We start from the raw sequence: 13,118 nt of genomic DNA on the forward strand, positions 1-13,118 counted from the left end.
AGTAAACAACTTAAGATAGTATCAGGAAGTCTGTGAAACTGACTAGATTCCCTAAACTTCTTTCTCACAAGAGAAATGGTGTAAACTATTGAGAGAAGTTCCCAGACAAGTCAAGCCGCTAAGGAGACCGGTCCAGCAGGCTGAAGAAAGCAAGAGACCAACAAAGTTGCCTGGAAGAAACAGAGACCAGCAGAGCCATCTGGGAGAGGTTTAGTGCAATGGAACCACTTGGAAAGGACATTTCCAATCTGTTGCGCTACCTTCAGGCTTTGCAGTATGTTCCAGTTTCCAGTTTTTGTGAAGATGTCACCCATGCTAGGGAGGGCTTTGGTGTTGCAGCTAGCTGTCTTTGAGACAGTAAACCATCTCCTCAGGAAAAGTTTCATCACAGAACACCTTTCAAAGTTTGGTCACAGGATACCTTTAAAAGAACTACAAATAACTCTTGGAGATGATGGTCACTTTCCAATCATTATGAAGCTGTGACAAGATTGCCGCTGCTATTTATGTAGGAGACAGTTGCACCCAGCACATCCCTCGTTGTTTTTGGCACAGTGTCATTAAGCGTATTCTTTCTTCTTAAAGCCTTCCACATGGCAGCAAGGTAGTTACGGAGCATTCCTAAGTCAGGCATCAAGCTGAAGTTAGTGCAGAGTTCCTCAAGAACATATACATTTTCTGTTTTAATTTTTCAATCCTACAACGAGCTGTCTACAAACAGGAGATAAGTTTCAGACCCAAGTCATAAATCAAAATACAGTGTTTATGAAGGCCTAAGACACAAAAATACAAGTCATAACTCTTCAATAAAGGACATTGATGATGCTTTACTCATTTCCCTGCCGTATTTCCCATGGTAGCTTAGTTTAACTAAAATGTCTCTTCATTTAATAATATTCACATCAATTAATAATGTTTGTGAATAAGCAGACATTGCTGGCCAAAGGGTACAAAGTTACATCTAGACAAAATCAGTAAGTTTTTAGATTTATTGAACAGTGTTGTTTATAAAAATAAGGTGTAAAAATCCCAGTGAATTTTAGATATTTGTATCACCATAAAAGGTATGTTAATTAACTTGGCTTGATAATTCATAAAAATATGCATCAGGATATCAATACATCACATTGTGCATAACAACTATATTTGTCATTATTTCTCCATTAAAATGTGAAAACCTTTCTTCCAGGATTCATGCTAATCCCTCTCTTGATGTTATCTTTTCCATGCAACAAAATAATAAGAAATTAGAGTTATAATTATTATTATACTTACAGTAATGAAAACTGAATAGCTTAGATCACCTGTCTAAAGTTGAACTACTAATAAATGGTTTGCCCTAAATTTCCTCTCAATCCAGTTCAATGTGCACTTGCTGTTATGTAGTCGTGGGTTGCTAGAATTCCTGATTGGGCATCCTTCTGTCTTCCCCTGGTTAAGGAACATATAGGCTCTTCTGGGGTCTCACTTTGGTCACCTTCATGTCGTGTCACCTTTTATGGTCATCTTTTCTTCCCGCTGTCCCTAGAACTGTAGTCTGTTCACCTTTCATCTTTGCAGTGGTGGTCACCCATTCTCCTGTATATGATTCATCTCTTGCTTTAAGTCTGGCATTCTCTCTTTTCTACCTTTTGTCATTTGTCATAAAAGCAATCATGTCACCTCAAAATTTCAGTGAAGAGCCAAGAAGCAACTTTAACTTGTCATATAATGATATTAATACTGTTATAAAACATTATTTTTGCTGTTTATCTTACTATTCATAAGTAATTTTGCCTGAATTCTTGGACATTTGCATAGCAATGAGTGAATTTTAGTGTAACTCACCATTGTGCTTTCTTAACCTCTGCTATTGTTGCAGGCTTAAAGCCATCCTGACTTATCTCCCTATAGATTATGATTAGAATAAAAACTAAAAACCACAGAAATTAAAATTTTTATTTGGAGAAAAAACTAAAAAGGAGTGACCTAGTATGAATTTTAGAGAAAGTGCTCTCTATTTTTTAAAGTTGAAAATCACATTTATTGGTGTGTGTGTGTGTGTGTGTGTGTGTGTGTGTGTGTGTGTGTGTGTGCATGCATGCATGTGTGGTTTACTCTTTCTACAATGTGTCCTGGTGGACTGAACTCATGCTGTGAGGCTCAATGGTAATTATCTTTACCAATTGAGCCATCTCTAAGACTCAGAAAAGTTCTTCATGTTAGCCAATCGAGATAATGACTACTATCTATTGATTATTTAATGTTCTAGTGTTTTCCATGTACAATTTCATGCCAATCCCATTGACCAGTGAAGAAATGGAAACACAGATTGTGTTCTGGAATTCCAGTCACAGTCCTGGTGTCAAACCCATATATACAGATGCAGACATATTAATCTGCTTCTCAAAGATGCAGCCCAGGAACACAATCATGTGCATTATGAAGAAATAAAAGTATAACTATGCTTTTATTCTGACTTATTCTTTTATTCTTTGACTCTTACAATGGTTTTGTACTGCTAGTATTATTTAATGTTATTGAAAAATAGAATTCATTTCACTCTGAAAAGCCTATAATTTATTCTTTAATTGTTGTACATGTAATATTCTTAGTCAACGTAAGGCCAGTTGATTAGCTAATTATTTTCAGGTGATTAGCTCAAATTAGTCACTCTATGTTTCTATACCTTTAAATACTATATTCTGTTTGGATTATTTGATAAATACAAATGAAATAATATATAAGTTATTTTATACTAAAGTTATAACTGTTACTACAGCTTGGGTTTTAGTGTTCTTCTATGAACTTTTCAAAGTGAAACGTTGTGCACTGTAGCAAGTAATATCTTTTATTATTAGAACCCTTAAGATAGTAGCCATCTTAATAAATTAATAATTTATGTTGAGAATTTTTGTTAATTTCTTCTTTTCCAATGGAGATTCTTTGTTAAATAACAGAATATTTTATCATATGTTATCATACTGAGAATTATAAACGTTTTCCTCTCTACTTCTATGTTTACATGAAAGTGAGATGTGTTGTTTAGCCCTGAGTTTGGAGTGGGCTACGAAAGATTCTGGAGTAGGAGGAATAGTCCTGGCTCCTGCTCCAGAGCAGCCTGTGAGGTGCAGACAGGACCTCACACAGGAGACTCTCAGTGATCTCTAGTGAGAAACACACAGGAAAAATGTTCTGAGACATAGCTCCCATTCTAGTTAAGTTGGCATATGACAGACTCCTGCTGTGGAGTGATGTTTTCAGTCACTCTCGACCATCCTTAATAACGTCATGAACAATTTGTTAAGGTTTGGGAGACCTTAAGTACTGTGTTAATTGATTTTTTTCTTGATAGAATGTGCTGACATGACAGTTAATAAAGGAAGGATTTATTTGACTCCATTTGACTTCATCAGAGTGTAGAAGTTATATCAGTAGGAAATGGAGGTGGCTGGTCACACTGCACTACACTCAGGAAGAAGAAAGCTGTGAATGCAGGGGTTCGGCTGGTTTCCCACTATTTATGGAGCCTAAGAACCCAACCCATGGAATGGCGATGTCTACTTTTAGTATGTATGTGTAACTATTTATATTGTTACCATTCATGTCTTCTGATATTTCTAGGAAACACAATCTCACAACAGACATTCTGGACCTCTGGCACCTACAATTTTTCTTCCTCTTCTCCTGTGATGTCCTCTGAGCCTTAAACACAGGAATTACACTGGCAATGTATCCACTAGGTATGAGATTCCCCAAATTAATTGATATCTGCATTCTGATCAACTGTGTTGTTCTGTAATAGTCTCCATTTGCTGCAAAGAAAAGCTTCTTTGATGTGTCTGAGAATTTTACTTATCTATGGGTATTAAGGTATGTTTTAGATTGCAATTAGCTTGTCCAATTGCTAAAACATCCCAGTGATGAGGTTTAGATTGCAATTAGCAATTATGCAGTCTAGTAAGTTGGTAGTAGTAGTTGCTTTTCTAAGGTCCATCACCTCCCTAGCCCTGGGTTTGTGGGAATGCCAACTGTTACTGTCACTCTGGAAATCAGGATGGAGAATCCTCTAAAAGGTAAATAAATGTGACTCGACTCTACCACTTGTCATCATATGACCAAAGGACTTAACATCCTATGATTAACATCCTATGACACAGATACTTGCTCAGCGTGTTAATTGCAACTTATTCCATGATAGCTAGGAAATGGAATCAACCCAAGTGCTCATCAAATAGACGAATGTATAAGGAGAATGTGGAGCACTCTCCAGATGTAAAGCAACATGGAACCATTGGATTTGCAGGTAAATGGATGGGCTTAGAAGAGATTTTATTGAGTGATATAACCCAGACTCAGAAAGACAAACATTGTGTGTTCTTTCTCATTTGTAGTTCCTAACTCCAAATTTCTTATATGAGTATATAACCTAGAGCTACTGCAGAAACCAAGGAAATAGGAAGGAACTGTGGCAGGGATAAATGATAGGAATAGAGAAAGAGACTAGCAGGATAGCAGTGATATGGAAGGGAAAATGGAAAATAATGGCAAGGAACTGTGATTGGGAAGGGGATAAGAATGGACAAATAACTATGACTGAAAATCCATCAGAATTCATATTATTTTATATTTACCTAAATGTATTCATGTATGAATGTTTGTGTGTACATATATACATATGTATGTATGTATGTATGTATGTATGTATGTATGTATGTATGTATATGTGTATGCCATGCCACAGTCTATCAACAAATACCTAAAATGTGAAATCTCCATTCAGGTTATTTGTAAGGGGCATCCAAGAAACTATCCAAACAATATAATATACTGTTATTAAATTGCCCAATTATTCCTCTCAGTGACCGAAAGCAAACCCCTATTGCTGAGGACACTGCACATGACAAAGTTTGAGCTGGATCTAATCTAAAAGCTTTCTTTATTCTTCTATTTTTCATTGTGCCAGAGGTGCTTCTTAAGCTGCCAAGAGAAGAAAGCAGTCATTAGTCCCAGCTAGCTGTGATGCCAATGCAGGGAACTGTAATTATAAGCAGCATAGAAAGTTATCACAAAGATCCTACAGCATCACTCATGTCTGGGTGGTACCGATGTGCCTAATTGGAGTCAAGACTTGTCAGTAGGAGGGAGATGATGCCTGACCATAGTAATCGTTAACAGACCTAAAAGGCTTGTCTTCTAGGTGACTCTAGATCCTGTCAAGTTTATAAAATTAACCATCACGGGGTATTTACTGGGAGAAATACTTAAATGAATTGAATTCTCACTACTTTTGTCAAGACTGTGGTATCTAGCATAGGGAAAAGCAGATATATATCTCTTCTTAAAGAATTTTATTTTGGTTACAAAAGTACCTGTGAAGTATTAGCTTTCACAGCTACAAAGACTTAGCTATTACCTTCCAAAATCATGAAATTAGATGCAGATCACTTATAAGTATGTAAACGTTACCTACATAATGGAAAATTAGTTGAATTCCTTATTTATTATTGTATAATCATGAGGTTAAGCAAGTCCTCTATGGATTAAAACGAATATGATCCATGGAAATCCAGTTTACCAAACTCAACCTAAATTATCCGCACCCTTAGTTCTCTCTGCAAGACAGTCAAATCTATAATAACCAGGAACTCCTCAATCAAGAGAAAGTGAGATATGGGAGAGATGATGGATTTAGTTGGTTGTGGCAAATGTCTCTCACTTTTGCAAAGTTAAAAAAATCCTAAAAGCACAAATTACTGTCGAGTCCCTTTGTAGAGTGCCACAGATAATGGGGTGTGTGGAAGCTTATGTTCTCCAGCAGTGCGACCGACCGTTGGGGCCAGGCACATGGGCTGGAATGGTGAGCCGTGCTATTCATTCATTCATTTCTTACAAAATATATACTGAAGGAAAAATAAAATTGGGTGAAAAGAGGAGAGAGGGAGAAAGAAGAATAGTGAAGGGATAAGGAAAAACAGAAAAAGAAAAAAATGGAAAGAAGAAAAGTAGGAAGAGAGGAAACACAGCCATGATCATTCAAATAAGCCTTGAACTAGAATTCACACTTTAGTGCGGCAATTAGGAAATCAAAGGAAGCCACACATATTTGATACCTCTATACAGAGTAAGTCATAATTACAAAATATTAGAAATATACATTACCTCCACTATCATGACTCTTACCTGGCACCTAGAAGTTTTTATGAGAGTAAAATAACTGCTTTGTTATTTCTAGATTGCTACAGCCTTATGGTAATTATTTCACGTTGGATGATCAAATTTACAGAAGGGTTATCAGATGGATAACTTGATGTCTATAGATCCTATAGTTTCGTGGGTAGAGTTCATGCAGCCTCTGCATTGAGAAAGAAAACAGTGACGATATTTCTCGGTCAACCCCTGACTGAAATTTAGCTTTCCCTCTGATTGAGAGAATGTGACCGTGTCATCACATCCTTATGCATTGTCTTGTCATCATACATTCTGCAGATGCCTCAACTTACCCTCTTGTCCAAATCCATAGTCAACTTGACCCTGGTTCTAGATTTTGTCATCTCTGTGTTAAAACGTATTCAACCAACCTCATCTTTGTTATTAGAAAAAGCTCTATAATACCTATATTTTATTCCTTTTATTTAAAAAATTCTTATGAAATGCTTTCAACAAATTCCATGGGCACAAAAGGGATTAAGAAACTGTTATTTGCAAGGACAAGATATCTCCATTGCAGGATTCCTCTGGTCTACACATAGAAGAAAAATGGTGGTGCTTACAGGCATTGTACAGCAGGTGGCAGAATATCACTAACAAAATTTTCAACATTTTCCTTGACTGGCTTAAAATAAAATGCATTTTCAGAATGTAGATTTTGGTGCATTATAGTCTTCTAACTGATGTACTATGCTCTTTTTAAATATAATACATGGCACCCAAAGATATTTCTCTGATAAAAACCTTTGTCAGTCCAGGAGTAACAAAGGGAAATTAAAGTATGCCTCAGGGTTTCCTAAATATATATTTTAAATTACTCAAAAGTCAGAAATGTGGGGGAAAAAAGAACAAAAAAAGAAGATGAAACTTTCTAACTAAAACTCCATGTGCTAGTTCAAATAAATTTTCATTGTGTATTTGATGGGTAACTTCTGAACTGTATGAAACATTTCTCTCAAACATATTTATAAGCCCAGTCTTTCTCTAAGTAAACTTTGTAATATTTTAATTTACATTTTTTGAGATTTTCATACATAAGTACGTACGTTTGTAGTCACTCTTCCCTCTCCCTCTTTCCAAATCTTCCTATGTCACCCATTCTCTCTCAAATTCATTACTCCTTTTTTATAATATTGTGTGTGTGTGTGTGTGTGTGTGTGTGTGTGTGTGTGTGTGTGTGTGTGTGTGTGTTAGGGCTGATCACATAGTATTGGGTAATCTAGCAAGTGATTTGTCTTCAGCTCTTGACCCTTCCCTCAACATTTGCACGTCAACTGGTATTCTCATTATGCAGTCACATTGTGGAGATGTCATGGGTGCTGCTTCCTTTTCCCATCTAGAAGATACCATCTTGTAATGGAATGCCTGATCCTCCAGGACTTACGTTTCTTTCTTTCCCCTCTTCTGTGATTTTCCCTTGGGTGTAGGGTTTGCATGGCTTGCCCCCCTGGGGCTGGGAACGCTATCAAAGCTTGTTCTTTGTCTGTAGGCCAGTTGTGAATTTCTGCAATGGTCTCTATCCACTGCCAAAAGAAGCCTCTTTGGAAAGAGGTGAGAGCTACACTTATTTGGGTATCAAGATAGATATTTAGAATAAGTAAGCAATTATAATAGCTTTAAAATGGCAGGCTGCCAGGTGTAGTGGTAAATGCCTTTGATCCCAGCACTTGGCCACAAAGATGTACAGATTTCTGTATGTATAAGACTATCCTGGTTTACCCAGTGAGTTCCTGGGTTAGTTACATAGTGAGATCTTGCCTTAAAATAACTTAAAAAAATTAAGCAAGCAAGAAAAGGAAAGCATTTTCTTTTTGGGTCTATGACTTCTCCAGCCACAGCTTTATTGTTATTATTATTATTTATTATTATTATTATTTATTATTGTTAGGCTAGGTTTATTGTACCAGGTATCATTTACCTCCTGCTAAGGGAGACTTAAGTCTACTTAGACACCTGTTAGTTATTTCCAAGATAAAGGTACCATTATTGTGCCACTAGCATATGTTACCAGGCTGGTCATTATTGTGGTCTGTAGGCTTAACAGCTGTGTAGTACCACTGATTGGTTTTCTGTCCTTGCAGGTAGCACAGTACCTTCCAATACTACCAAGTTAGTCTTCAATGAAAAGGCTTCAAAATCAGGCCTAGCTTGATTCCTAAGTGTGAGGTGTCTTCAGCAATAGGCTTCAACTTTGGGAGACAGCTAAAGGCAATGGCAATAGCTTGTATTATTTTGAAAGTCTCTTTGGACCGCAATCAGCAACTCAAAGGGAAATTTCCCATGCCTCACACTGGAAATTTTTAGTCTGGATCTTGGGAGAGCATTATCAATTAGTGTAGTGTAACTATCTGTCTATCTATCTATCCATCTCATCTATCTATCTATCTATCTATCTATCTATCTATCTATCTATCATCTATCTACATATTATCTGTCTAGTCTATCTAGCAGTATAGGTATAGATTATATATACACACACAAACTATATGTAAACATATAAATAAATTATATATAATATAATAAATAGAAATATATTTATATACATAATCTGTTTCTATTTATATTGGCTTGTTTTGTATTAATTGTTATTTAATGCATAAGAATATGTGTATATACACATATGTTCCCAAATATTAGCTGTTGAATCCATGTAATACTATACCTGTTTGGGTAGTCATGTTTGTGAGTGTCTGGTTTATGGGTATAGCTTCTAATAATACTATGAGACACAATCTTACAGCAAACACCCTGACATTCTAGTTTATATAATCTTCTTGTCTTCTCTTTTGCAGGAGCATTTTGTAGATGAATATATAGTTTTAGTAATCTTATAAAATAACATTTTCCTGTGGCTTTTATAGTATTCTAGTGTTATCTATTTTTCCTCCTTCCTCTCCTTCTGATTGCTTCTTCTTACCTCTCTCCATTAGTTTTCTTTCCCCATATTTTCCTTCATAGAACCTATGTCCCATTATTGTTCTCTAGAGAGCCATCCTTCTGTAGGCCCCAACCACTAATGGATCCTTTCTACTTTCCTGGCTTTGGAGTTATTTCAGGTCACATGCTCACATCTAAATATTTGGAGCTAGAATCGATACATGAGGGTGTTTGTGACATTTGTCTTTCTGAGTCCAGGTTACTTCACTCAGTGTAATGTTTTTCTATTCCTCATTTAGCTGCCAACTTTATTATTTAAATTTCCTTTACAGCTAAATAACATTACACATTGTATGCCATTTTATTATCCCTCATCCATTGAAGTACACAGTTTCCATTTCCTAACTATTTTGAACAGAGTCATAGTGAACATGGCTGCGTATCTCTAGTGAGACATCAAGTCCTTTAGGTATGTAAGCCAAGGAACAGCACAGCTGGCTCACCTGGAAGATGTACATTGAGCTTCTTGAGAATTCTGCGTGCTGATTTCCAGAGCGTGTACATCAGCAGCGGATGAAGATTCGAACCTTTCTCCCACATCCCTTCCAGAACTTCCTGTAAACGCTATTGTTGGTCATAGCCAGTCTCATTGGATAAGATGAAATCTCAAAGTAATCTCAATTTTCATTTTTATAATTGCTAAGGATGTTGAATTGTTTTAAGGAAAGATATCTAAGCTGTTTTTAATTCTTTTTTGAGATCTTTCCATTCAGATGCATGGCCTAATTTTAAATCCAGTCAACTGTTTTCTTGATATTTGTTTTACTTTTTTGGGGTGGGTATATTTTCTTTCTTTTTCTTTTTTCTCCATCTTTATTAACTTGGGTATTTCTTATTTACATTTCAATTATTATTCCCTTTCCCAGTTTCCGGACCAACGTCACCCAAACCCCTTCCCCTCCCCTTCTAAATGGGTGTTCCCCTCCCCATACTCCTCTCATTACCGCCCTCCCCCAAACAATCCCGTTCACGGGGGGGGGGGGTTCAGTCTTGGCAGGACCAAGGGCTTCCCTGTCCACTGGTGCCCTTACTAGGCTATTCATTGCTACCTAGGCAGTTGGAGCGCAGGGTCAGTCTTTGGGTAGTGGCTTAGTCCCTGGAAGCTCTGGTTGGTTGGCATTGTTGTTCATATGGGGTCTCAAGCCCCTTCAAGCTCTTTCAGTCCTTTCTCTGATTCCTTCAACAGGGGTCCCGTTCTCAGTTCAGTGGTTTGCTGCTGGAATTCCCCTGTGTATTTGCCATATTCTGGCTGTGTCTCTCAGGAGAGATCTACATCCAGTTCCTGTCAGCCTGCACTTCTTTGCTTCATCCATCTTATCTAGTTTGGTGGCTCTATATGTATGGGCCAATGTGGGGCAGGCTCTGAATGGGTGTTCCTTCTGCCTCTGTTCTACACTTTGCCTCCCTATTCCCTCCCAAGGGTATTCTTGTTCCCCTTTTTAAAGAAGGAGTGAAGCATTCGCATTTTGGTCATCCTTCTTGAGTTTCATGTGTTCTGTGCATCTAGGGTAATTCGAGCATTTGAGCTAATATCCACTTATCAATGAGTGCATACCATGTGAGTTTTTCCGTGATTGGGTTACCTCACTCAGGAGGATATTTTCCTGTTCCATCCATGAATTTTGTAAAGTCATTGTTTTTGATAGCTGAGTAGTATTCCACTGTGTAGATGTACCACGTTTTCTCTATCCATTCCTCTGTTGAAGGGCATCTGGATTCTTTCCAGCTTCTGGCTATTATAAATAAGGCTGCTGTGGACATAGTGGAGCATGTGTCTTTGTTATGTGTTGGGGCATCTTTTGGGTATATGCCCAAGAGAGGTATAGCTGGATCCTCAGGCAGTTCAATGTCCAATTTTCTGAGGAACCTCCAGACTGATTTCCAGAATGGTTGTACCAGTCTGTAATCCCACCAGCAATGTCTTCCTCTTTCGCCACATCCTCGCCAGCATCTGCTGTCACCTGAGTTTTTGATCTTAGCATTCTGACTGGTGTGATGTGGAATCTCAGGGTTGTTTTGATTTGCATTTCCCTTATGACTAAAGATGTTGAATATTTCTTTAGGTGTTTCTCAGCCATTCTGCATTCCTCAACTGTGAATTCCTTGTTTAGCTCTGAACCCCATTTTTAATAGGGTTATTTGTCTCCCTGCAGTTTAACTTCTTGAGTTCTTTGTATATTTTGGATATTAGCCAGCTATCAGTTGTAGGATTGGTAAAGATCTTTTCCCAATCTGTTGGTTGCCATTTTGTCCTAACCACAGTGTCCTTTGCCTTACAGAAGCTTTGCAGTTTTATGAGATCTCATTTGTCGATTCTTGATCTTAGAGCATAAGCCATTGGTGTTCTGTTCCAGAAATTTTCTCCAGTGCCCACGTGTTCGAGACTCTTCCCACTTTTTCTTCTATTAGTTTGAGTGTATCTGGTTTGATGTGGAGGTCCTTGATCCATTTGGACTTAAGCTTTGTACAGGGTGATAAGAATGGATCAATCTGCATTCTTCTACATGTTGACCTCCAGTTGAACCAGCACCATTTGTTGATGCTTTTTTTTTTTTTTTATTAACTTGAGTATTTCTTATATACATTTCGAGTGTTATTCCCTTTCCTGGTTTCCGGGCAAACATCCCCCTCCCCCCTCCCCTTCCTTATGGGTGTTCCCCTCCCAACACTCCCCCCATTGCCGCCCTCCCCCCCATAGTCTAGTTCACTGGGGGTTCAGTCTTAAAATGCTATCTTTTTTCCATTGGATGGTTTTGGCTCCTTTGTCAGAAATCAAGTGACCATAGGTGTGTGGGTTCATTTCTGGGTCTTCAATTCTATTCCACTTGTCTATCTGTCTCTCTCTGTACCAATACCATGCAGTTTTTATCACTATTGCTCTGTAATACTACTTGAGTTCAGGGATAGTGATTTCCCAGGAAGGCCTTTTATTGTTGAGTGTAGTTTTAGCTTCCTGGGTTTTTTGTTATTCCAAATGAATTTTCAAATTGTTCTGTCTAACTCTATAAAGAATTGGGTTGGAATTTTGATGGGGATTGCATTGAATCTGTAGATCGCTTTTGGTAAAATGGCCATTTTTACTATATTAATCCTGCCAATCCATGAGCATGGGAGATCTTTCCATCTTCTGAGATCTTCTTCAATTTCTTTCTTCAGAGGCTTGAAGTTCTTACCATACAGATCTTTTACTTGCTTGGTTAGAGTCATAGCGAGGTATTTTATATTATTTGTGACTATTATGAAGGGTGTCGTTTCCCTAATTTCTTTTTCGGCTTGTTTCTCTTTTGTGTAGAGGAGGCTATTGATTTATTTGACTTAATTTTATACCCAGCCACTTTCCTGAAGGTGTTTTATCAGGTTTAATAGTTCTCTGGTGGAACTATTGGGATCACTTAAATATACTATCATATCATCTGCAAATACAGATATTTTGACTTCTTCCTTTCCAATCTGTATCCCTTTGATCTCCTTTTGATGTCTAATTGCTATGGCTAGAACTTCGAGAACTATATTGAATAGGTAGGGAGAGAGTGGGCAGCCTTGTCTAGTCCCTGATTTTAGTGGATTGCTTCAAGTTTCTCTTCATTTAGATTGATATTAGCTACTGGTTTGCTGTATATGGCTTTTACTATGTTTAGGTATGGGCCTTGAATTCCTATTCTTTACAGGACTTTTATTATGAAGGGGTGTTGAATTTTGTCAAATGCTTTCTCAGCATCTAATGAAATGATCATGTGGTTTTTATCTTTCAGTTTATTTATTTTTTTTACAATTGTTCTATTTTTAATATAGGTTTGTAATGGTATTAATGTTAACATTGTAAATACTTTCTAAAATGATAGAGTACCTTACCCCCATGCCACCACCACACAATCAAGATACAATGTCACTTCATTGGCCATTTCCAGATCAGCATTTTGAAATAGTAACTGTATGTCGATTCGCTCACAAAACAATTTTTTTTAAATTATTGAATACATTTAAATCTGTAG

The sequence above is a fragment of the Rattus norvegicus genome, chromosome 4 (genome assembly GCF_036323735.1).
Source record: "Rattus norvegicus strain BN/NHsdMcwi chromosome 4, GRCr8, whole genome shotgun sequence".
Classification (NCBI taxonomy): domain Eukaryota; kingdom Metazoa; phylum Chordata; class Mammalia; order Rodentia; family Muridae; genus Rattus; species Rattus norvegicus.